Below are 27477 nucleotides of genomic sequence, written 5' to 3'. Positions count from 1 at the left end.
ATTTTTGTACATTAATTTTGTATCCTGAGACATTGCTGAAGTTGCTAATCAGCTTAAGGAGATTTTGGGCTGAGACAATGGGGTTTTCTAGATATACAATCATGTCATCTGCAAAGAGGGACAATTTGACTTCCTCTTTTCCTAATTGAATACCCTTTATTTCCTTCTCCTGCCTGATTGCTCTGGCCAGAACTTCCAGCACTATGTTGAATAGTAGCGGTGAGAGAGGGCATCCCTGTCTTGTGCCAGTTTTCAGAAGGAATGCTTCCAGTTTTTGCCCATTCAGTATGATATTGGCTGTGGGTTTGTTGTAGATAGCTCTTATTATTTTGAGATACGTCCCATCAATACCTAATTTATTGAGAGTTTTTAGCATGAAGGGTTGTTGAATTTTGTCAAAGGCCTTTTCTGCATCTATTGAGATAATCATGTGGTTTTTGTCTTTGGTTCTGTTTATATGCTGGATTACATTTATTGATTTGCGTATGTTGAACCAGCCTTGCATCCCAGGGATGAAGCCCACTTGATCATGGTGGATAAGCTTTTTGATGTGCTGCTGGATTCGGTTTGCCAGTATTTTATTGAGGATTTTTGCATCAATGTTCATCAAGGATATTGGTCTGAAATTCTCTTTTTTGGTTATGTCCCTGCCAGGTTTTGGTATCAGGACGATGCTGGCTTCGTAAAATGTGTTAGGGAGGATTCCCTCTTTTTCTATCGATTGGAATAGTTTCAGAAGGAATGGTACCAGTTCCTCCTTGTACCTCTGGTAGAATTCAGCTGTGAATCCATCAGGTCCTGGACTCTTTTTGGTTGGTAAGCTATTGATTATTGCCACAATTTCAGAACCTGTTATTGGTCTATTCAGAGATTCAACTTCTTCCTGGTTTAGTCTTGGGAGGGTGTATTTGTCGAGGAATTTATCCATTTCTTCCAGATTTTCTAGTTTATTTGCATAGAGGTGTTTGTAGTATTCTCTGATGGTAGATTGTATTTCTGTGGGATCGGTGGTGATATCCCCTTTTTCGTTTTTTATTGCATCTATTTGATTCTTCTCTCTTTTCTTCTTTATTAGTCTTGCTAGCGGTCCATCAATTTTGTTGATCTTTTCAAAAAACCAGCTCCTAGATTCATTAATTTTTTGAAGGGTTTTTTGTGTCTCTATTTCCTTCAGTTCTGCTCTGATTTTAGTTATTTCTAGCTTTCTGCTAGCTTTTGAATGTGTTTGCTCTTGCTTTTCTAGTTCTTTTAATTGTGATGTTAGGGTGTCAATTTTGGATCTTTCCTGCTTTCTCTTGTGGGCATTTAGTGCTATAAATTTCCCTCTACACACTGCTTTGAACGTGTCCCAGAGATTCTGGTATGTTGTGTCTTTGTTCTCGTTGGTTTCAAAGAACATCTTTATTTCTGCCTTCATTTCATTATGTACCCAATAGTCATTCAGGAGCAGGTTGTTCAGTTTCCATGTAGTTGAGCGGTTTTGACTGAGTTTCTTAATCCTGAGTTCTAGTTTGATTGCACTGTGGTCTGAGAGACAGTTTGTTATAATCTCTGTTCTTTTACATTTGCTGAGAAGAGCTTTACTTCCAACTATGTGGTCAATTTTGGAATAGGTGTGGTGTGGTGCTGAAAAAAATGTATATTCTGTTGATTTGGGGTGGAGAGTTCTGTAGATGTCTATTAGGTCCACTTTATGTAGAGCTGAGTTCAATTCCTGGATATCCTTGTTAACTTTCTGTCTCGTTGATCTGTCTAATGCTGACAGTGGGGTGTTAAAATCTCCCATTATTATTGTGTGGGAGTTTAAGTCCCTTTGTAGGTCACTGAGGACTTGCTTTATGAATCTGGGTGCTCCTGTGTTGGGTGCATATATATTTAGGATAGTTAGCTCTTCTTGTTGAATTGATCCCTTTACCATTATGTAATGGCCTTCTTTGTCTCTTTTGATCTTTGTTGGTTTAAAGTCTATTTTATCAGAGACTAGGATTGCAACCCCTGCCTTTTTTTGTTTTCCAGTTGCTTGATAGATCTTCCTCCATCCCTTTATTTTGAGTCTATGTGTGTCTCTGCACATGAGATGGGTTTCCTGAATACAGCACACTGATGGGTCCTGACTCCTTATCCAGTTTGCCAGTCTGTGTCTTTTGATTGGAGCATTTAGCCCATTTACATTTAACGTGAATATTGTTATGTGTGAATCTGATCCTGTCATTATGATGTTAGTTGGTTATTTTGCTCGTTAGTTGCTATAGTTTCTTCCTAGCCTCGATGGTCTTTACAATTTGGCATGTTTTTGCAGGGGCTGGTACCGGTTGTTCCTTTCCATGTTTAGTGCTTCCCTCAGGAGCTCTTTTAGGGCAGGCCTGGTGGTGACAAAATCACTCAGCGTTTGCTTGTCTGTAAAGTATTTTATTTCTCCTTCACTTATGAAGCTTAGTTTGGCGGGATAGGAAATTCTGGGTTGAAAATTCTTTTCTTTAAGAATGTTGAATATCGGCCCCCACTCTCTTCTGGCTTGTAGAGTTTCTGCTGAGAGATCAGCTGTTAGTCTGATGGGCTTCCCTTTGTGGGTAACCCGACCTTTCTCTCTGGCTGCCCTTAACATTTTTTCCTTCATTTCCACTTTGGTGAATCTGACAATTATGTGTCTTGGAGTTGCCCTTCTCGAGGAGTATCTTTGTGGCGTTCTCTGTATTTCCTGAATCTGAATGCTGGCCTGCCTTGCTAGATTGGGGAAGTTCTCCTGGATAATATCTTGCAGAGTGTTTTCCAACTTGGTTCCATTCTCCCCATCATTTTCAGGTACACCAATCAGACGTAGGTTTGGTCTTTTCACATAGTCCCAAATTTCTTGGAGGCTTTGTTCATTTCTTTTTATTCTTTTTTCTCTAAACTTCCCTTCTCTCTTCATTTCATTCATTTCATCTTCTATCAGCGATACCCTTTCTTCCAGTTGATCGCATCTGCTACTGAGGCTTCTGCATTCTTCGCGTAGTTCTCGAAACTTGGCTTTCACCTCCATCATCTCCTTTAAGCCCTTCTCTCCATTGGTTATTCTAGTTATCCATTCTTCTAATTTTTTTTCAAAGTTTTTAACTTCTTTGCTATTGTTTTGAATTTCCTCTCGTAGCTCAGAGTAGTTTGATCGTCTGAAGCCTTCTTCTCTCAACTCATCAAAGTCATCCTCCATCCAGCTTTGTTCCATTGCTGGTGAGGAACTGCGTTCCTTTGGAGGAGGAGAGGTGCTCTGTTTTTTAGAGTTTCCAGTTTTTTTGGTCTGTTTTTTCCCCATCTTTGTGGTTTTGTCTACTTTTTGTCTTCGATGATGGTGATGTACAGATGGGTTTTTGGTGTGGATGTCCTTTCTGTTTGTTAATTTTCCTTCTACCAGACAAGACCCTCAGCTGCAGGTCTGTTGGAGTTTACTAGAGGTCCACTCCAGACCCTGTTTGGCTGGGTGTCAGCACCGGTGGCTGCAGAACGGCGGATTTTCGTGAGACCACAAATTCAGCTGTCTGATAGTTCCTCTGAAAGTTTTGTCTCAGAGGAGTACCCGGTTGAATGAGGTGTCAGTCTGTCCCACTGGGGGGGTGCCTCCCAGTTAGGCTGCTCAGGGGTGAGGGGCCCACTTTAGGAGGCAGTCTGTCCGTTCTCAGATCTCCAGCTGCGTGCTGGGAGAACCACTACTCTCTTCAAAGCTGTCAGTCAGACAGGGACATTTAAGGCTGTGGAGGTTCTCGCTGAGTTTTTGGTTGTCTGTGCCCTGCCCCCAGAGGTGGAGCCTACAGAGGCAGGCGGGCCTCCTTGAGCTGTGGTGGGCTCCACCCAGTTCGAGCTTCCTGGCTGCTTTGTTTACCTAAGCAAGCCTGGGCAATGGCGGGCACCCCTCCCCCAGCCTCGTTGCCGCCTTGCAGCGTGATCTCAGACTGCTGTGCTAGCAATCAGCAAGACTCTGTGGGCATAGGACCCTCCGAGCCAGGTGCGGGACACAATCTCCTAGTGTGCCGTTTTCCAGGCCCGTTGGAAAAGCGCAGTATTAGGACGGGACTGACCCGATATTCCAGGTGCCGTCTGTTTTCCGTTTCTTTGACTAGGAAAGGGAACTCCCTGACCCCTTGCGCTTCCCGAGTGAGGCAATGCCTCGCCCTGCTTCGGCTCGCGCACAGTGCGCTTCACCGACTGTCCTGAACCCACTGTTAGGCACTCCCTAGTGAGATGAAACCGGTACCTCAAGCAGAAATGCAGAAATCACCCGTCTTCTGTGTCGCTGGGGCTGGGAGCTGGAGACCGGAGCTGTTCCTATTCGGCCATCTTTGGGTTAATATTTTTAAAGGAACAATTTCTACAAATTGAGATATAGATTTGAGGCAATCCTGGGCAAAATGGCATCAGAAATGATGATGATGGTGATGATGGTGGTGGTAGTGATGATAGTGGTGATGGTGATAATGGTGGTGATGGTGATGATGATGATGATTATGGTGGTGATGGCGATGATGATGGTGATGGCGATGATGATGGTGATGATGGTGGTGATGATGATGATGGTGGTGATGGTGATGATGGTGGTGATGGTGATGATGGTGATGATGGTGGTGATGGTGATGGTGATGATGGTGGTAGTGATGATGATGATTATGGTGGTGATGGTGATGATGATGGTGATGATGGTGGTGGTTATGATGATGGTGGTGATGATGGTGGTGGTGGTGATGGTGGTGATGGTGATGATGATGGTGATGATGGTGGTGGTTATGATGATGGTGGTGATGATGGTGATGATGGTGGTGATGATGGTGATGATGGTGGTGATGGTGATGATGGTGGTGATGGTGGTGATGGTGGTGATGGTGGTAGTGATGATGATGATGATGATGGTGGTGATGGTGATGATGGTGATGATGGTGATGATGGTGGTGATGGTGATGATGGTGATGATGATGATTATGGTGATGATGGTGGTGATGATGGTGATGATGATGGTGGTGATGGTGATGATGATGGTGATGATGGTGGTGGTTATGATGATGGTGGTGATGATGGTGGTGGTGGTGATGGTGGTGATGGTTAGGATGGTGATGATGATGATGGTGATGGTGATGATGATAATGGTGGTGATGATGGTGATGATAGTAATGACGGTGATGATGGTGGTGATGACGGCCATGACAATGTTAGATTGGCCTGCACAATGTGTGATTTATGTGGAAATGCTAAAAATCAAGAATAGCCAAGGCAACCTTGGAGAAGAACACGGACTTATGAACTGAATGTCAGGACTTATTTAAACCTCTAGTCGTTGTGACCACTTGATATTGGTGAAAAAGACAGAGAAGACCAACAGAGACAAAGCAGAGGACTGGAAATGGATCACACTCATCACCTTATTACAGTGCAGGCAACTAGGCAATCCAGGGGTAAGAAGGATGGTCATTTTAATAAATAGTAGTGCTAGATCAACTTGAAATCCATCTAAGACCAAATAAATAAATAAATAAATAAATAAACAAACAAACAATTACCACAAACCTCACAGCCTACCGAAAACCAATTCCAGTTTCATCACAGCCCTAAACCTGAGACTTTAAACGGTAAAACCTTTAGGAATCAACACATGGGAGTATTTTAAGAAATCTTTGCCTACTGTACAAAAGAACTAACTATAAAAGTAAATATGCATGAATTTGACTTCATTAACATTGAGAATTTCTGTTCAGGCAAAGACACAGTTAATAGAGTGAATATGCAAGCCACGCACAGGGAAAGAGCATTTGCAATATCTCTCTCTGATCACTAATATCCAGAATACATCACGTCCTCTTCTGTATATTTATTTATGCTTCTGAACTCTCGTGGCCTCTAGCTCCCTCTTTTTCCTCCTCTGATTGGAGAGTTGGGCAGATAACTGAAGTGCTGGAGGCTCTGCTTGATCTTTGCTCCTCAGTGGGGACCAGCGGCCCACCGAGCACACATGCTCTTCACCTGATCTCAGGTGCAATGTCCCCTCCCCAGCGAGGCCTTCCTGTTTCAGTCCCTTACTGTGCTGTACCTTCTGTCTCCAACATGTAATCACCTACAATTACTGGGATTGGGACTTTACTCTGGGATTTAAGCTCTATGAGGTTGAGGGAGGTTGAGGTACCCAACCGGTTTACTGCTGAAGCCCCAGTGCCCATCCCAGGGCTTGGCAGTAGAATCTATTGGATAAACATGAATTGCATTTTAAATTAATTTTAATAGCAAGTCATATTTTGGTGACCCAAGAGCTGGGGAAACTCTTGTCTCCTCATTGGACACCCTGGGCCTGAGCCCTGCAGGTTTATGGTCATGGCAGCTTTCAAGTCCTTGATTCAACCAAGCATGCCACGCCTGGCTGCCAAAGGGGGCCAAACAGCGTCTCACCGCTGACGCCTGCCCATCAGCACAGCTGCCTTCCTCCAGGGCCCCTGCCTCAAGAAGGGAGGCTACTGTGGGATTTGGTGTCCAATTATTCTTCATTGTGAGGGTCCCTGTGCCTTCTAGGGGCTTCAGCAGCATCCCTGGCCTCCACTCACAAGACCAGTAGCCCCTATTCTCCCGGTTGTGACACCCAAAGCTGTTTCCAGACATTGCTGAAGGTTCCTTGAGGGAAAAAAAAATCACCCTTGGCTGCTAACTCCTACCCTACAGGGACGAGATTTTGGGAAGTTGCCATCCAAAAATGGACTGTCTCTTGTAGTCACCCATACCAGTGCCATGCTGACAGAATAGGGTCTCCTCAGCTGGTTCTACCATTTTCACCCCATCACAGGTTCTCCAGTTGCTCTGTGGGGCTTGCAGTGGGAGCAGCGGGCAAGGGCTCCAATCATCTCCAGACCACACCCTCGGTTCTGGGCCTTGTGAGTGCACCTTCACATTCTAGCACCCCAACCACCCCCCAGGTGCATTTTTTTTAGGAAGATTATGATTCTAAAACCCATACACCTATAATGACCAATTATTTCGGGCTACTGTATACCAAGGACTTTACACACAACAGGGCTGAATGCAATTTTACCCCTTGTAGACATAAGGAAGAAGAGGCTTAGAAATGCAAAATGCCTGGTGGAAGTCCCACTGCAAGGGTCAAACCCACAGGACTGTACTGGAAACGGAGTTTTGTCTGCAACTCCACCCTCTCTGCTTTTCTGAGAACTCACAGCATTCCCACCACCCAAGCCCCCTCTCTCCACAACATCCCTATTCCAGGGTTAGCAGTAACAAAACATTGAATGGTCCTACACAGTGGCTACTCACCAACCAAAGGGACCCAAAGGGAGATGCCTCAGTGTCTGAGCAGGGGCCTGGAGTTCCCTGCAGTCCCAACTGTCATCCTTTTAGTTGCTAGATGGGAGGAGCTGTCAGGGATCTCAGAGACCCTGTTGACTAAGTTGTGGCATCTGGGCGCTCACAGCAACTTCTATTTACCAGTTGGTACACAGATGTTTCTGTATTTTAACCCCCTGTACAGCCAGCTGAACTCCCCGGTGACCCCCACCCCCTCAGGCATCCCACCTAGAAGACCAGCCATTGTCCAGCGTGCCCCTGCCACTGCTGATGGCTTCAGGTGGATACCTGGCCCAGGCTGGGCTAATGCCCTCCCACAATGATTTGATCTCCATGCCTGGCTGGGTATGTGACCAAAACAGGACACTCGGATCTCTTCCCTTGGAGGCTGTAAAGTAGAAATGAGAGTGGTTCTGCTACAGGCTTCACAGATGGGAGACGGTCAGTATGAAGAACAAGGCGGGTGACCAGGAGCAAAGCACACCTCCCAAAAGGAAACTGCTATTTAAACAGCCAGAAATAATTGCTTGACTAATTACATTATGTTAATTTTGGACTTAAAGATAGTATGGTCAAGGTGGTTTTTTTTCTACTTAATACTTGTCACCTTTTTAATTCTTTATTATTTATTTATTTATGAGAGATGGAGTCTTGCTCTACCACCCAGGCTGGAGTTCAGTGATGTATTCATAGCTCACTGCAGCTTCAAACTCCTGGGCCTAAGCAATCCTCCCGCTTCAGCCTCCCGAGTAGCTGACACTAAGGGTGCTTTTTACCATGCTGGGCCCCTGGGCTACTTTTCTTTGTAGAAATGGACATCTCCCTATGTTTCCCAGACTAGCCTCAAACTTCTGGCCTCAAGAGATCCTCTGGCCTTGGTCTCCCAAAGCATTGCAATTACAGGTGTGAGCCACTGTGCCCAGTCACAACCTATGATTAAATCAGATAGATGGATAGATAGATAATGATGAAATGTGTGTGTGTGTGTGTGTGTGTATATATGTTTGTGGGTTTTTTGTTGTATGTATGTGTTGTCTGTGTGTTTGTGTACGTGTTTGTGTGTGTGTGTGTGTGTATTTCAAATCATTTCCAAGATGCTTAAAGTGAAAGACACTTGAAGATCATCTATTCCAGTTTCCTCCTTGTACAGATGATGAAACCAAGGATAGTTAAGCTATTTACGTTTCTATCTTTCCACGAAAAGGCAGCTTTTAAGGACAGACATTCCAATTCCCATGTGTTATGACAGCTCTGCACACGAGCATTGCAGAGAGCATGGGGGCGCCCCAAGTGATCCCGTCCAAGGTGGGCACGTCCAGCTGCAGCCACATAAACTGCAGCCTGAAAGGAAGAGCCACTCATGCCCACCTGTGAGGGACACTTTGCCATTCTGTTTTTTTCTATTGTGGATTTTTCAGTTTCATGGTAGAAGGCAACATACTCTGTCCTCTCAGAATATCTGTCTGTATCACAGCATCACAGAAAGTCCCTAGACAGGTTGGGTGCGGTGGCTCACGTCCGTAATCCCAGCACTTTGGGAGGCCAAAGCAGGCAGATGACCTGAGGTCAAGAGTTCTAGACCAGCCTGGCCAATATGATGAAACCCCGTCTCTACTAAAAATATAAAAATTAGCCAAGCATGGTGGCACACACCTGTAATCCCAGCTACTCGAGAGGCTGAGGCATGAGAATTGCTTGAACTCAGGGGACAGAGGTTGCAGCGAGCCAAGTTCGTACCACTGCATTCCATCCTGGTTGACAGGTGACAGGGTGAGACTCCATCTCAAAAAAAAAAAAACAAAAAACAAAGACAAAAAGGAAAGTGCCCATACAGAAACATTATTATGTCCAGCTGCCTTTGTGAGCCACAAAAAGGATGGCAACTGCATTGCGTACAAAGCCATGAGGGGCGGTGGCGTTACCTAATGCAAGTAGGACTAAAATGTCACTGGATTCACTTCTGAAAAGTATCTGGAAAATAACTCTCTGGGGCAGAAATCATGGTCTACCCTCATCAACAAACTTTATCCTTCAGGGCCAGGCACTCCACAATACATGAGATGGATTCTGTACCACCACCTGTGCCTGGCTCTGGCCATCAGAACATGGGCCCTGCTCTGGCATAGCCATTCATACCGAGTCTTTCTCCACCAAAGACTAAATAAATTCTAAGATTATTCCAGAGATATTTTCTCCCTGAGTCTTTTAAATCACTCCTGTGATTATGCTCTGATGTTACCATAGCTATTATTTAGCTGAGAGATAAAAAGTTATTAAAGGGACATAGTAACTGGCATTGATTATTTAATGGGTATGAATGGAAAGGAGAAATGAACTTATTCTACCACAGATAGGGCCAGCCGATGTCTTATCCTCTTGTACCTGTGTCAGGGAAGGGTGAAAATTGTAGAAAGACATATTTAGCTCAATAAAAGAAAGACATGTCTGATAGCTTGATAATTCGACTAAAACAGAATAAACTCATTTGCATGAGGCAGGAACGTCATTCCTGGAAGTTTCCAACAGAAGCTGGGTGACCATCTGTCAGAAGCATGACATCGGGGGCTCGTGAGGGGATGGAGTATTAGACTGGGTAATCCTTGTGGTGGACATGGGGGTTCTCCACCTGGATCCCCACCTCACAGCTGAGGCAGCATCTCCCAGATGGTGACAATATTGTCTGCTAAAAGCTCAGAGAATTGACTTGCCTAAGTTCACATCCCTTCTCAGGGGATAGCCACTGGCTTGATGACAACCTCCAGTCAAGCCAGAGGATCACTGAAGCTCCAGAATCGCTGAGGCCTCAGTTGCCCCTGCACTGAACACCAGCTTCTTCTCCTGCTCAACCCTGCCTCCTCATGAAGACACCTCCTCAGCTCTTGTCTGCAAACCACTGCACGCCCCGCTCCAAGGAGCTCAGGCTAAGGCAGTCCCTCAGGCTCCTTTGAGTGTTTATAATTCTACCATTTCTTCTCTTTCCAGACAGAGAACACTTACAGATATGTCACAGCTTAATTCGCATGCCTTCGTTATCTCGAGTATAGCCAGCCAGAGTGTGGTGAGAACCACTGCCAGCCTCCTCTCCCTTCAGCACTCGCGGTGTGTCCATCTGTGTTCTCAGCACTCTACCAGTGAGGTAGGGAGACTCCTGGAAATTATGTTCACAGGAGAGACTTCCAGGAGCCAATGTGGCTCACAATGCTGAGGACACCCAGACACACTGTGCAAGGGACGAAGAACGCAGAGATCTCAACGCCATCCCTCAATAGCTATGCATTAGCCCTCAAGGTCAGGCTCCCAGAAACCTGGTCCCCACCTGCACATCCCTACCCTGGCTCACCCTCTACACATCACCTGTGCGCAGGAAGCAGTGAGCCGGTAAAGGAATAAATGAATACAGGAATGAAGGAGTTTGTGTTCTATGGCCATTCCCTCCAAATACATTCAGCAAACTTTGCTCGGCATCCCGTAGGTCTCACGCTCTTTAGCCATATCCAGGCTGCCCACAGTATTGGCTGAAAATGAATCATCCCGGGCCTAAGCAGGCTGTGTGAGGCTAGCGTTAATTATCTTCCCTTGGCTTGGTTTCCTGGAGCTGGGGCACACCCTCACCCGGGCACTGTCTCAGGCAAATGGCTTCCAATTGTTTATTTCTTACTTGCCATATAATGTCCTATCCTGGCGTCATAGGCATGTCATAAAAATGCAGGATGCCAAATTGGAAGGAACTTTAGAAGTTTTCCAGTGTGTTCCCCTCAGACCCACAGCCTCCCGAGCCTCAGCCATCACCATGTAAATGCTAATGAATGACAAGCGCCACAGAGGACTTTCATCTTACCATTTGATGAGGAAGCTGGCTCTGGACATGGGTCAGTCGGGCCATTTAGTTAAAATTTGGTGCTAATGAGAGCAAGATAGAGACTCAGGCCCCTTATGGCCAATTAACTCTGTGCAAAGAGAAAAACTCAGTTCTGTGGTCAAAAGCTACCCTCTTCAGCACAGTTAGATATTCTAGAAATGTGTGATGTTGACCCCAAAGGGGAATGGAGTGTAAGAGGAGAGGCAGTTCAGCGATGATGTCCTCACAGCCTGGAGAGGCAGCTGACAGCACGTGAGTGATTGTCTGCAGCTTGGGAGATGTCTCACTGTTTAGGAATGACAGAAATAAATCTTTTGAGCTGCAGACAAACATTTTGTTTAGTTAGGTCCAGGTATCTCATTGAGGAGCGGCTTTGGAGATCATGTTTCCAAACCTTTGGCTTTTGTGGAGCCACTGACTTCACTTCTTTGTTAGTTACCCACAAGGTAAACACACTTTTGAATGCAATTTTACTTTTTTTTTTTTTTTCACTGATCATTTAACAGAATTATAAACCCTTAGGTTTAGAAAGACCCATACGGGTCACTCTTTTTAGGTAACCAATCCATGCTTACTGTGCCTGGTGACAAGCTGTTGCCCAATCTGTCTCTTACCACCTCTGGAAAAAGAAAAGTAGGGGGTCTCCTAAAGACAGCGCTCCATCTGGGGGCACCCTGATAACCAGAAAGCTCTGGTTTACGCTCAGAGCATAAACTAGACACATCACGAGGTGGATTTCTGTTTGTTCCCTTTTCCTAGAACACGGATGATTTCTGCCTTGCTTTGACACAACTAATGGAGGCCACTGAAATAATCTTTCCCACTAGGAAGACTGTCACAAGGTGAGTGTTTGATGGTGCCTACACCCAGACAGAAAGAAGCACCATGCCCTTAGACACCTCCCTAAATGCACATGATGGCCTGGGTCTCCTTCCCTTCTAGACTCTCCATTTTTTTTTTTTTTTTGAAGGCAGTGAACAACCATTTTCATCTTTCACTCTCAATTCCTGGCAAAATATTTAGCATTCAAGAAATATTTTTGGATGAATTAACCAGTAGGTGATCATCTCACTTTCTCTGCCTAAGCATATAAAATTATACCAGATAAAAAAGTCACACTGACAGGCCCTTGTCTCCTGTCCTCACCCAGTGACGCCTCCACAACACTGCCCCTAACACACTAGCATGGTGGACGTCACCAACACACATGCTAGCACAGTGGACGTCACCCACTAACACACACTCACACTAGCATGGTGGACATCACCCACTAACACACACTCATGCTAGCACAGTGGATGCCACCAACACACACTCACACTAGCACGGTGGACATCACCCACTAACACACACTCACGCTAGCACGGTGGACGTCACCCACGAACACACACTCACGCTAGCACGGTGGACGTCACCCACTAACACACACTCACGCTAGCACGGTGGACGTCACCCACTAACACACACTCACGCTAGCACGGTGGACGTCATCCACTAACACACACACTAGTACGGTGGACGTCAGCCACGAACACACACTCACGCTAGCACGGTGGACGTCACCCACTAACACACACTCACGCTAGCACGGTGGACGTCACCCACTAACACACACTCACGCTAGCACGGTGGACGTCATCCACTAACACACACACTAGTACGGTGGACGTCAGCCACTAACACACACTCACGCTAGCACGGTGGACATCACCCACTAACACACACTCACGCTAGCACGGTGGACGTCACGCGCTAACACACACTCACGCTAGCACGGTGGACGTCACCCGCTAACACACAGTAATGCACGGTGGACGTCACCCGCTAACACACAGTCACGCTAGCACAGTGGACGTCACCCGCTAACACACACTCACGCTAGCACGGTGGATGTCACCCGCTAACACACACTCACGCTAGCACGGTGGACGTCACCCGCTAACACACACTCACGCTAGCACAGTGGACGTCACCCGCTAACACACACTCACGCTAGCACGGTGGACATCAGCCACTAAACACGGCAGCCCTGGACTCTTCTCTCCTGGATGTCCAAGGGAATTCCCCAGAGGGATCAAGACTTCCTCAGAGAAAGAGGCAACCTTTGTCTTCCTTGTATGTAAGCAAGCACAATTTCCCCCCGCAAGAACCACAGTGCGTTCATCTTTTTTTTTTTTTTTTTTTTTTTTTTTTGAGACGGAGTCTCGCTCTGTCGCCTAGGCTGGAGTGCAGTGGTGCGATCTCGGCTCACTGCAAGCTCCGCCTCCCGGGTTCCCACCATTCTCCTGCCTCAGCCTCCTGAGTAGCTGGGACTACAGGCGCCCGCCACCACGCCCAGCTAATTTTTTGTATTTTTAGTAGAGACGGGGTTTCACCGTGGTCTCGATCTCCTGACCTCGTGATCCGCCCGCCTCGGCCTCCCAAAGTGCTGGGATTACAAGCGTGAGCCACCGTACCATCTTGTCTGTAATACCTTAGGATGTGATGGTATCCGAGTCCCTCTGGAATGAGCTTCAGTTCTCAGGTTTTGAAGGGAAATAAGATGCAAAAGATCTTGGGCCAAGTATTTATCTTTTATGAAATGAGGTGAAATGAGCCAAACCATTGTGGAATTAACTAGGAATGAAATTTAGTTTTATAATACAATTACTCAAGTTGCAGATAATAATAATTGTGAAGAATTAATCTAAGGATTTGCCCTTTCCTTGGAGTTGTAGCTGAGTGTGGGTGAAAGAAGCTCTTCAGCTCCCGGAATGATGTCATCTCATTCTGCTCCATTCACTCTTTCTCGAAGTGGATTAGCACTAGAAGTACACAGTAGATTGATCTTTTGTCACAAGCCAAAAGATTTAGACTTTGTGTGCAGTAAATATTTATTGAATGAACACACAATTTTAAAAGCTACATGAAATATCACCTCAAAAACCTCTTAAGTATTCCATATCTGTGATTCAAAATACAGTATTTGCCATTTTTCTAAAGATATTTAAGTCATTGCTATTTCTAAAGAATAAAATCTGCCACCTTTTTTGCTATTTTTGAAAATAGACATTAGTCTACTTCTCAGCACTCAGGTATAGGGTACATTCAATGATCGCAGCTGAGTCACAAATGTGGATGCTTAAAATGATTTTCTCTGAGCTCTCACCAAATATTCAACACATAAAAGCTTTCATTATTATTATCTTTTTGAGTTCAGGTCCCAGGAGCCCCTCACTAAACAAGAGCTTGTCGATTAACCTTGAATCCAGTACATGCTGCCCACTAACATAATCCCACCTCTCTCTCTCCCTCAGTCCCCTTCTCCAGAGATCACCTTGAATGGGAAGAGAAGAGAGGTGACCTTTGCTATTGATGCATGCACCGCAAGTGTGAGGTCCCACAGTTGCCACCAGGAATAGCTATCTACCCGGGACCTGATGAAGAGCTGCCCAGACAGCTCTGTAATCCTATACCAGCACACCAATATGTGTGCTAAACTGATCAATAACAAGATTGATACATCTTCTACTTGGGTAAGTTAATCTTCTTATTGATCAACGTAGCAAACATATTGCTTTTCTTGGGCAGCCTTCCTCTCTAGCTCTTCTCCCCCACCTCAATGCCCTGGTTGTCTGGTGCTATCAGGAAGAGAAATAGAACAACATTTTCTACATTAAATGCTTCCATTACATCAGGATCATCTTAGCCAGCTGCAAATATCTCTTAGAGGAGAGGATTTATAACTAGCAGGTGCCCAACTCATTTTTCTGTGTGTTAGAATCTGGATAATGACCTGGGCTTCTCCCTGCTCACATTTAGCATGTAGATTTTAAATTAATAATAGTTATCCATTGAAGGCAGCACTTGCCTTTCCCATTATAGTACCTACAGCAAAGATCCGAAAAATTAAGACTGCAAACAAAGCCAGCACAAGGCACACACCCAGTCTATTCCTGTTGTATTCTTTTTCCTACTCAAGACAGAGTAAAAGTGGGAGACATGGGAAGCAATTTCAGAGGACAGAAAGGAGCTAGCCCCAGGCAGGGAGAATGATGGAGAGAAGAACTTAACAGGAATGCGTATTCTAGGAAGATAATCCAATTCAGGGGCCCGATTTCTCCTCCAATGTCCACACTCAACAGGAGGAGACTCTGGGTCAGACGCTTCACCTCCAGCTCTGTGGCAACTCCCTCTGTGACTTGGCAATTACTGTTGCCCATACCCAGAGGCTACAGAAAAGCTGGGTTTCCTAACACACAGAGCATTGTTGTCAGATGCGGAAGGGCAATCCAGTGCTGGAGTGCTGTCCAGACACACAGGGCCCCTGCCAGCCCCTGGCAGGATGGGAGGAGACTTGAGAGGGGGTGTACAATGGCACCTTCTAGGAGAGAGGCCTTAGCAGCTCTGAAAGCCACGCGGTGTAACATGGAACCAGAATGTGGTGTCTCCACCAGAGCGTCCTGCGGGAGGGCATGCAGGCTCACAGCACAGCAGGAACAGTGCTGGGGCACCTTAGAGCAGCCGCCAGCCACAGCCAGCCAGCTGGGAGGAAGGAGGGTTGCCAGCTGGGTGAGTCTGTGGGTGAGTGAGAGCACAGGCCGCTGTGGAGGGAGAAACATAATTTCTGACCCATGGACCACATACTGGGGGAGACTATTGCGCACCATGTGTAAGGAAGACTATTCTTTAAAGGGAATTGGGCCTCCTGAACAGGTGGTTTCTGGAAGGCAGCGGCTGGCTTAGGTGTGTGGAGACTCCTAGTGTCAGGAGGTGTGCTGGGGACAGCCGAAGATTGAGATCTTCAGGAACTGCTTCCGAGCACCAACACACAGGTTCTCCTTCCTGACTGCCAGCACCTTGGCCACGTCCAGGAAACATCAGTCCTGAAGCACCGGTCAGGGCCCTGCCTGTGCCCGATTCAGACTGTCCATCTGGAGGCCTGAGACATAAGGAAGGCTGTCAAGCTCCTCTTCCTCCTCCCCAGCAAGCCCTCAGAGGGGCCTTCCACATGCCACAAAGGAGCCAGCTCAAATGAGAATGCAATGGGTTTAAACCCTTTGGAAAATGTTTACTTGGCAAATGAGAGTCAAGTGCAGCCTTCCCTCTGCCACCTGGATGTCTCCCTGGGTTGGGTTATGCCCGTCATTGAGCTGGCTTTGCTCTGCCAGGGCACTACGGGAATGCACACAGCATTTTGATGGCGGGACGCTGTGTCTTTCGGATTGCTCCCATGACCTTCACACTACATAGGATGGGGTCATCAGTGTTTGCTGAATGATGTTTGAATAAAGACAAGTCAGAGGCTCAGCCCAGGAAAGCCCATCCTTTTCTAGAATCTTCTGGTGGACAACTTTGAGTTCAGCTTGCTTGATTTGCTTTTGTAACACTGAGCTTTGATAGCTCTGCGACTACTTTGGGGGAGGCTATTGTGGCTCAGGGCTGACTTTCATGCTTGATACAAGCACATGTTGCTGAATTTGATCATCACTAAATGTCCACGTGGGAGGAGGAGGGTCACCTTTCCCCTCACTGCAGGGGCAAAGAAACTGAAGTGCACAGTCTTGCTGGAGACTCCAAGATATTTGGTGGGCGAACTGGAGGTGAGCTTGGTTCCCTGTGCTTTGCCACGTGTGAGAGACTGAAGAATACTCAGAGTTTTCCTTGAGATCAGAACTCTGGGCAGCCCCTCTGGGGTCAGTGTCTTAGAACATCGTGAACATAATCAGCAAGTCCATATCGGGAAAGGCTCTGGAAGGACACAGCTGTGCCTTCTCCACGGCTCCATCTCGGGTGTGTGAGACTCTATTCTGCGGTTTAGAGGCAAGAAAGGAATCTTGGTGATAAGCCCTCCCTGTGCCGAGGGCCATGTAGTTAATGTTCTAAAGCAGAGGAAGTGAAATCAACGGCCTTCGATGAAGCAGAGAAATGCTCACTAGGCTCCGGGTTGCTCTACTTTCTAAGAGATAAATACAGTCTCCTTTAAGTGGGAAAAACGCTTCACAATATCCATTAGGATGGAGGCCAACAGCCATGGTTTAAGGACAGAGCTTCTGAGAGCTGCCACTCACAGATGGAAAGGTTTGGCCACTTCATGGCATGTGTCCAGGACCAGCAGTGCCAGCTTTAAAAACTCAAAACTTTCACTTTATTTCAAAATTCCCTCGCACCTTACTCAGCCTGTATGTACTACAATCTTTTCCTCATCTCAGAATCTGAAAAAGAACAGCTCTGAGAACAGGTTTTCTGCCCCCTGTATAGGATTGGAAGAAAGGTGGACATCAACAAGCAGGAAGATTGAAGTCACCATGGGTGCCTGTGTGGTGATACCCTGCGACCCTGGGCATCACCAGCTGTGTGCAGGGAACCACAAGTGCCCTTCTGGGGAGCTGGGCAGAGTCCTTTCCGCCTGGCACTAACGACCCGGCCAGGCTTCTGTTTTCACGGAACGAGGCTGAGCCAAGCGGAGAGAGTGAGTTATTTAAAACCAGTTCTGCCCATAGATCCTTGATTTCTTACAACTATTTTTGATTGACAGGCACGTCCCTGTGTCCTTTTTATTTCTGTGAGTTAACTGAGGCTTTTACACTTTTTGCTAAAAAGGAAAAAAAAAATCCTTTTCTTGGCACTCAGGGAAATCTTTCTGCACAATATTTGCAACCAAGAGCTGGGGCATTGGGCCTTTTTCCTTGTCTTCTGTGGAATACCAATACTTTATTCTGAATCTGAGATATTCCTGATGGACCAGAAGTGAAAAAAAAAATTTAAATGAAGGAAAAAAGCCCTCCCTCTTCTGTCAAGAGCAAAAGAATTCTCAATCTTTCTAGGACGAATGTTGGATGTGATCCTCTTATTTCACCTTTGGATAAATTCTCACTTCAAGCAAAACTCTTTTCCTTTGAAACTGCTGTTATGCAGACACTTACCAAAATCACTCAAAAAGAATGTTTTGCCTCAGAATAATGTGATGTATTTAATGTATTCTGACAGTCGTCAACATGCTGGACTCTAAATGCCTTTCATTTCTACATGTTCTTCTTTCTCTATGTTGGCATTGGACATCTGTCCTTAATTAACACCTGCTTTTGGATGGTTTTCTCAGCCAGGAATGATTTTGCCACACACAGTCCCCCATAGGGACATCTCGCAATGTCTGGAGACATTTTGGGTGGTCACCCTTGGGAGAGGGAGATGCTACTGGCATCCAGTGGTCGAGTGTAGGGATCCAACATGCACAGGCCTGCTCCCAAACAGTCATCCAACACTAACGTCCATATGCCAGGACAGGAAGTCTTCATCAGATCATGAGGACATTTGGCCAGATAGACAACCAAACGTTCAATCTGACACAATTTATAGTTTCTAAGCTAATACACATGACTTTGGAATAAGTGGCTAATGCCATGTCTGCATACTATATACAGTATTTTTAAAAATTTATTCACACATATGGTAGCTACCCCGTGCCCACACTTTATGAGGAGCGTCCCTCAGAGATCTCCTAAGGTGGAGAAGACACAGACACTCCACAACCACAAAGCTAACAGAACGTCACTACGGACAGTCCAAAAAGAGGGAGACGTATGCAGTAGCCTGAAAAACAGATACAGGATGTTTTGCATTAAAAATAGGAAGGAGACAGGATGACTCAATTTGGAAACAAAAGGCTGAAAACTCAACATGTGTCTTTAGATAGACAGGAGAGAAGACTATTCCTGAAACTGTTCAACGGAACAGAGTTCATGAGAAATAGGGTTGGAAATGCCATTACTGAAAGAAAAAAAAGAAAGAGGAATTTCACTGTGAATGATCCAAATGTAAAGACACTGGTTAGGAAAAAAAAAAAAAAAAAAAAAAAAAACAGGCCAGATGTGGTAGCTCACACCTGTAATCCCAGCACTTTGGGAAGCAGAGGTGGGTGGATCACCTGAGGTCAGGAGTTCGAGACCAGCCTGGACAACCTGGTGAAACCACATCTGTACTAAAAATACATTTTAAAAAAATTAGCCAGGCGTGGTGATGTGTGCCTGTAATCCCAGCTACCGGGGAGGCTGAGACAGGACAATCGCTTGAGCCTGAGAGGCAGAGATTGCAGTGAGCTGAGGTTGCACCATTGCACTCCAGCCTGGGTGACAAGAGTGAGACTCCATCTCAAACAAAAAAAAAAAACAAAAAAAAAAAGAAAAACAATGACAACAACAAAATGATACTAAATAAAGAGAAAATGGGCTTCAGATGAATTTGGATTATTGTTGGGATTAATAAATTAGAAAAGCAAGCTATAAATTAATTATATTTTGTCTTCCAGTCTAGAGAAAATGCTAGAAAAAATAGATTTCAGTTTGTTTGTATTGAATATGCTAGGGTCACATTTTTGGGCAAAGTATGCCTAAAAAGAGAAAGGTAAATCAAAATCTTACATTTTCAGAGCAACAAAGGAATCTGTCACCTTTATAATATTTAATATAGAAACTTAGCAATATATTGTCTACTGTTTAGAACTATAAGTATATTAGCAGAAGGCTGCTGAGTTCATACACAACATTAGCAAGCAAATTTCATTTCTTACAAATAAATATATGAAATAATCGATATACAGTATTGCCCAATCACTGTGACCATCACATGCCTTCAAGTGGAAAGTTATAGTACTCAGAGATGAAGTAAGACAGTTTGGGTAACAATTGAGTACCTTTGGAAGCTTCGTGTTTCTTAAATTTTATTTAAAAAGACAAACCCGGCCGGGCGCGGTGGCTCACGCTTGTAATCCCAGCACTTTGGGAGGCCGAGGCGGGCGGATCACGAGGTCAGGAGATCGAGACCACGGTGAAACCCCGTCTCTACTAAAAAATACAAAAAATTAGCCGGGCGTGGTGGCGGGCGCCTGTAGTCCCAGCTACTCGGAGGCTGAGGCAGGAGAATGGCGTGAACCCGGGAGGCGGAGCTTGCAGTGAGCCGAGATTGCGCCACTGCACTCCAGCCCGGGCGACAGAGCGAGACTCTGTCTCAAAAAAAAAAAAAAAAAAGACAAACCCTAAATAGCTATATATACCCAACTCTTTAACACTGCATTTGCTCACTGTTCTTGGAGGCATAAAATGTCAATTTAAAAAAAACTTTTATTTTGTAATTTTGCTCAGAAGGATAAATCAGGATTCTCCAGCAGAAACTTGAAATGCTGTGGGTTGATTCAACCTCCGACCTATGGTAATTGAGTCTGTCTGCCTATGTTTTCAGCTCCGAAAAGGAAAAACATAACAACTGGCTGTGTTTTCAGAATGAAAAGGGCAAATCCAACTTTCAGTATAGGAAGTCTGAGTTGTGTAGGGCAGAGGTACTGTGGGAAGGGTGCCCAGGTGCCCACATGTAGTGGAATTGATGGTGAGAACTTTGATGGGTGGAGATGGAGAACAGGCCTTCCAGGGGACAGTTGAAAAATGAAAGCAAAATCATGCAGGAAAGGAGAATGGCCTTGAGTCATAAGCATGGGGTCCTTGCATAGAAATAATCAGGAAGTAAGTTCGTAAGCATTTGGGGGTCTTAAAGTGAAATACCTTGCACTAAGCTGTCTTTTATCCTGTATGCACTAGGAAAGAAAGAATGAAGGTCCGCAGTCAACACCGAGCTCTGAGAAGCTGACTTGGATGATGTTCTACCCAGCTCTCATCTAAAGGAGAGAGTCCCCAAGCCAGAGGAAGCTGTCAGAGAGCTTCTCAGCTTGGAAGATTATATGAGGTCCCAAAGGTTAACGATGCCAGTTACAGAAGCTTGACAGAGCAAAAGGGGAAGGATGTGTCACTTGGCTGTGTAGCTGGCTGATCTTAGGGAATGAGAAAGCAAATGTGATGGAGGTGACCAAGAGGTGACAACGCTTCACCACCACGATGAAGAGCATACAGGGGACTAGGGGTCAGAGGCAAGTGAGGATAGGGAAGTTGGGAGTGTGCTCGGTTTAGAAAATGTAGATTATTGATGCACCCTTGAGCTGTTTAGACAGAGGTGGCCAAAGACAGCTGGAGGATGGTGACTTAATACTAGGATTCAGGGCTGCCATACCACTCAGCTTCAGGAGTTACCTTTCCTTTTGCTTTCCATGTGCCTGGTGCTTCTCAGAGTTGTGTAGTGTGGTGGCCTTGGGAAAGGGTTACTACTAATAGCTTCAAGGAGCCTAAAAATCAATGCAACACATCTACCTGCATTCAGAAAAAAAATATCTCCTACTTTTGCTTGACTGATGTACTTCAGTATAACACCCCTGCAGAACTCACATCTCCATACAGGTATTTGGACTATGGTCATGCTCTTTCATGATGTATTAGCTGCACATACACAGCCACACTATCAGCTTCAGGATGGAGGTGGAATATTCCATCCTGTTTGGACATACCTTGCCCTCACAGCTCTGAAAGATTGCTGTTGCAACATCTGCCCAGGTGTGTATCAGCCTACCTATGGGAACATGAACCCCAAATCCTCTTGAGTGTGGTTAGCTCCTATCAGCTCCATTCCTATCACTCCACATCCCTTTCATGTTTCTTTCCTGGGTATGTTTTCCTTGATATTATTCAAGAAACATTAAATAAAAGTTATGGACACAAGATTCTGCAGGCTGTGGTAGGGTAGAAACCAATGTGAATATAAGTTAGCTGCTGTGACTTCCAGAAGACAGTGAGCCAGAGGGTTGGTGCCTTGGTAACCTTCTAGTATGGCCCAGTCTGGGGTGTCTGCCTCAATTGCCCTGAACCTTCCCCTCAATACAACATGTGGAGATAATGTCCCCATTGTCAACATTGTCAATGTCCCCAGCCTTGACACTAGGGACACTGTCTCAACATGTCGTATTTCCCCGGGAAGCAATGCTCAGTACATGAATGAAGGTGAGCTTTCTTCATTTTAATGAGATTCCGCTTCCTGCACTCATCCTTAGGTACCTCCAAATATCCAGGCATTCACACAAAGAGCTCCACGGGCTCATGATCTATTATTTCTGTCATATCCATAGGAATCTAAGTATTTTGCTTCATGAAATCATATAATATTAGACTCATGGAAACTTTTATTAAAACATAATTATGCATGGATCCTTATATCCACATATACAATATATGAAACAAAAGTGTAGCTGCTCTTGTTGGCATGAATGGAGAGGGGTCCCAAGTTCTCAGAACCTCCCCTAAGGCTCCAAGGAAATTTGGGCTCTGCAAACCTTAGATTAACCCTGAGATAGGTGAACCTGATTTTACCAGTGAGAAAAATGAGGCCTGCTATATGGTAACGGCATTCTCTCTTGTAAATCTGAGCTGTGTCTCTGCCCATGTCACAGCAAATATATGCCTCTTTTAAATGCATATGGAGAAATTTTTCAATTAGTTTCATTCTCAGGCAACTGACAGGGTAGTAAAAGATGTGACTCACAGAATTTTTTATCTATTATATGACTTGGCTGCAACACAGCAAATGTATTATGATATTGATTGGCACCAACTAATAAACAGCATTACAGAAATAATGCAACCATAATAAATGAGACTGGAGTCAAACCAAAAGACTTTGAAAATGAATACATTGGTAATTATGACCCTCTATATAAATATAATGGGCAAGGTAGAGAAGCAATTTCTAATGTGTGATATTATGATTAATACATAGAACCGCAAGCAATAAATCCAAGGGAATTATATAAACTATGATATCTTGCTCACAATATGGTGTTAGTTTTACATTAAAATGTTATAAAAATGAATTGTATAACTTCCCCCTCCCAAAAAAAGAAATAATTAGGAAAAGCATGACAAGGATCTTAGTGAATTATATACTGCATATACAATGAGATATTGGAAAGTACTCTTTGTGCAAATAAAATGTCACATTATTCTCTCTACCATTCAAGTAAAATCAGAACTATGACTTGTCTTTCAGAGGGGCCAAACTCAAACACCTTTTGCTGAAGTTGAAAGTTGATCAGTTTCTCAGGTCTGATATTTCAGTATGCAGCTGGTGACTTCAAGGTGATAAGTTTTTGTCTGATGAATGAATACTTGTCACCAGCCCTATGAGATTGCCTTGGCCACATGCTGATATACTCATTCTAGGGACACAGCAGAGCTCTTTGGGTGATGAAGACCATGTAAGATCAGGGTCAGCAAATAACAACCACTCCCTACCTGAACACCCACTGAGGGCAAACAGATGAAGAGCTACTGCTGCATGAGATGAGATTATGGCTTGGGTCATATCTTCCAAGGTCTACGTAATGAAATTTAGTAGACCCTACTAGGGAAAAGTAATGCTTACCAGTATGCCAAGGCTTCTCTGAACTATAAATCCATTTATTAATCTCTGGCTAAGTCCATATAGTCTTACTCAAGGCCATAGTTTCAAACATGATATGTGCAGACAGCTGTCAGCCTGGAGATCTAGTCATTCCTATGTCCAGCCCTGTATTTTTCTGTCCTCCAACCATCACTAACTGGATAGCCCATAGTATCTTCAACACAACGCCCTTCCCCTCACTGCACAGAAAGCAGCCGCATGGCCGAGCCTCCTATTCTAGTGAATGCTCCGTCATCTTCCCCTCATGCAAGTCTTTTTTTTTTTTTTTTGCCTCTTCTCACCATTGACATTCTCAGCACTCAAACCAAATAACTTGTCAAGCCTTTCAAAATGGGCCACAAGTAAAATTTTAGTTACTTTTCCCCTGGAAGTCAGAAAGCCTCCCCAGTCATCACACTACTGCAGTATCTTCCACCACAATCCATCCTAATGAGATCCCAGTGGAGCCATAACTTACATGCAATTAACATGTGTGAACTCTACTAAATTCCCCCAGTGCTGAGAGCGAGTTAGTCTGCTTATTACAGATATGAACTTTCTATATAATATGGCTCCTGTCCATAAGCCAATGACTTTATCTTGTTCTCAAATATGGAAATCTATTACAGGGCTGGAAGAAAACTGGTGATGTTGGAATTTTTTAAGAGACAGTATTTCTGTATATCATATTTAATGGAGTAATGAAGAGATCATTAAAAGGTAGTTTTAGCAGTGCACAATTTTACCTGCCACACTGAGTTTTAAAATCTAATCTGTATAAATTGAGACTCCACCACAAATTTAGTAATACACAAACCTACACACGGTTTCTGCCTCAGAGCATTTAAATCTGCCAGTAAAGGACTACTCATGCTTCTCTTTGGCCACCAAGGCCTTTCCTAAGGGAATAACAATTTGCTTCTCTAAAAGTCTTAATTTATCTCCATGTCTCTGCCCGAATCTTTTTCTTATCATGTGACCCAATGGCTTTGCTCATTCTGTTTCTTCCATCTAGAATGCACTTTGCCCACCTGATTAGTTTCTGATTCACATATTTTACTTACCTATCTCAAATGTATCCCAAGTTCACTCACTCATAAAGCTTTCCTCCCTTCCTTTACTTGAATACTTATAGAATTCTATATCTCTTCCAAGTATTATGCTCTTATGAGCATTTCTGGTCAATTTCCACATTGACCTGAAACCATCCCACAAAGTGAATGACAAGGTGCAGAGATGCTGGGTTGAGAGTTGGAGGGGAGATTCTTAATGTTTCAATACACTCCAATATTTTAACAGGTAGAACCTTTGACTCCTTTGAGTTTATATGTGGCTACCTCATGAGCTCTATTCTTTTGCAAGAATTAATAAACAATCTACCTTGTTGAGTATGGCACATTTAATAGAGATACATCTATGGATTTAATACATTTGTTTTCCCCACAGACTTGGGTCTGTAAGAAATCTTCCATTTTTCCAGGTTGACTCTAATATGTCATGAAAGCTAACATTTCACTATAAGAACTAAAAATAACAAGATAAATGGGAAAATCATTCTGTAAAGATACTTGATAACTGTGAATGCACTAAGGATAAGATAACTTCATTCCAGAGAGCAAAGAGTCCTCGCTAGGTGACTCGACATGCACTGTCTCTTTTCTTCTCTGGGGTCAATGCAGCCTGAGCCAGTGCAAAGGAACCGGGGTAAAGAGAAACCTGCAAACATTTGGTATTAATTGAAAAAGACTCAGTGAAACCATGTTTAGAGTTTACTCAGGGCTGAGAACTGCTTGTGTTTTCACCAACATAGGTTATAATGGAAAGGGTACCTGAATAGACTCCTCCTAAGTTATCATCTTAGTACTAAAACTAACTTAGTATTAGAACAAAAGTTTCTCTAGGCAAACCTTGACAGCACTTTTAAAAGCCTCAAAAAAATCCAACGGACTCAAATAATTGAACTGTGCATCAGAAGCAAATGTAACAGCATCTGAAGGAATACAACAAAATACATCAACCAAAAACAAAAACAAACCCCAGTATCTGGCACTCAATAAGAAAGAATGAGAAAAACATGACTACTAACCAGGATAATAGTTAATGAATAAAAACTACTCAGAAATGACAGATATGATGGAACAAGAAGAAAAAGGACATAAAACAGATGCAAAAAATACTGTATATGATCACAAAAATTAAGGAGAACAGAGACATGAAAGAGAGTGATAAAAGTTCTCTAAAAGGCACATGAAACTTCCATAGACACTAGGAAGTCTGAATTTAAAATACACTAGATTGGAATATCAGCAAAATGTACATTGCAGAAGAAATGATCATAAACTTGAAGACAAAGCAACAGAAACTATTAAATGTGAAGCAAAGAAATAAAAAAATGAAATAAAATGCAAATCGTATGATAATCTGTGGGGCAATATCAAACAGCCTAACATATCTACAATTGGAATCTCAGAAAAAAGGAAGAAATGAAGAAAAAATATATCAAAATATAATGGCCAAAATTTTATAAATTTGATGCAAACTATAAATAGCTGATTCAACAAATTTTACAAATCCTAAGAAGATTAAAATTATAAAAAAGTGAGATATCATAATCAAAATTCTGCTACCAGCAATAGGAAGAAAATCTTAAAAACAGAGGAGAGAAGACATATTATATACGGAGGGACAAACAAGAAAAAACATAGAGTTTCTTCAGAAACAGAACATGTCAGAGACAGTAGAGACATCCTTTAGTATGGAAAGAAAGAAGAAAAAAGGAAGCAAAGGAAGAGAAAGACAGAAAGAAAAAGAAAGAGGAGGAAAGAAGGAAGGAAGAAAGAGGAAAGAAAAAAGAAGAGAAAATAAAAGAAAGAAAAAAATTCAATTTTGTAAATCTAGCACAAATATCTCTTATAAATAAAAGAGATACAAAGATTTATTACAGAAGCAGAAGCTGGAGAATTTATGAACAGGAGACATCCACAAGAAGAAAAACACTAAAATTATTTAAGCAGAAGAAAAATGGTTCCAGATAGAAATTTGGATCTATATAAAGTAATGAGGAGCACCAGAAGTGATCAACATATAGACAGATATATAAAGTGCTCCTTTGTATATTTTAATAAATTTGAAAGACAATTCATAGTTCCATACAAAACAAATCCACAATGTCTTATGAATTTTATAACATTTGTAGAATTAAAACATGTGACAAAAACAGCACAAGGGATGGAAGCTGTAAGTATGCTATTGTAAGGTGATATATTTCTTATAAAGTTATGTAATAGTAGAAACAAAATGGAATCAAAAAATAATAATCAATGCAAAATAAGACAAATAAATAGGAAAAGGAGGAACGAATAACAGGTAGGACCAAAAAGATAATTTAGGTTTTTTTTTTTTCCGTTTTTTTTTTTTTTCTTGAGACAGATCTCACTTTGTTGCCCGGGCTGGAATGCCGTGGCGCAATCACTATTCACTGCAACTTCCATTTCCTGGGTTCAAGTGACTGTCATGCCTCAGCCTCCCGAGTAGCTAGGATTACAGTCACATGCCACCACACCTAGCTAATATTTTGTGTTTTTAATAGAGACAGGGTTTCACCATTTTGGTCAGGCTGGCCTTGAACTCCCGATATCAGGTGATCCGCCTGCCTCGGCCTCCCAAAGTTCTAGGATTACAGGCGTGAGACACCTCGCCTGGCCTCAAAAATATAATTGTAATATGACACATTTAAATCCAACAATATCAATAATTACATTAAATATAAATACCTATAATGTCACAAAAGACAAAAAACTTCTGATTACTTTTTGTAATGAAGACCAAAATGTAAGTAGCCACAAGGAATGCACTTAAAAGATATATCACTATATATATTCACATTTTATTATATATATTTATAAATTTGTATTTTATTATATATTACATATAATATGTACATATAAATATATTTTAAAATCTCTGTAAACCTAAGAGGACTGACATAAACAATGCAATTAAATTGGAAATAAATAACAAGA

At 43.5% G+C, this 27477-nt stretch overlaps 2 long non-coding RNA genes across 2 annotated transcripts in view; one reads left to right on the top strand and one right to left on the bottom strand.

The window, feature by feature from the left end:
* Nucleotides 1–27477, bottom strand: part of LOC134732705 (uncharacterized) — a 111691-nt gene that overhangs the window by 17363 nt on the left and 66851 nt on the right. The gene's annotated exons all lie outside the window — the stretch shown is intronic.
* On the top strand, nt 11028–21076 carry LOC129464599 (uncharacterized). The gene is made up of 3 exons (XR_008651645.1): nt 11028–11174; nt 11924–12006; nt 20734–21076. It is a non-coding gene; the product is annotated as an uncharacterized lncRNA (long non-coding RNA).

The sequence above is a fragment of the Symphalangus syndactylus genome, chromosome 16 (genome assembly GCF_028878055.3).
Source record: "Symphalangus syndactylus isolate Jambi chromosome 16, NHGRI_mSymSyn1-v2.1_pri, whole genome shotgun sequence".
NCBI classification, from domain to species: Eukaryota; Metazoa; Chordata; class Mammalia; order Primates; family Hylobatidae; genus Symphalangus; species Symphalangus syndactylus.
The sequence above is the reverse complement of the archived record's forward strand: the minus strand, read 5'-3'. Positions and strand labels throughout refer to the sequence as shown.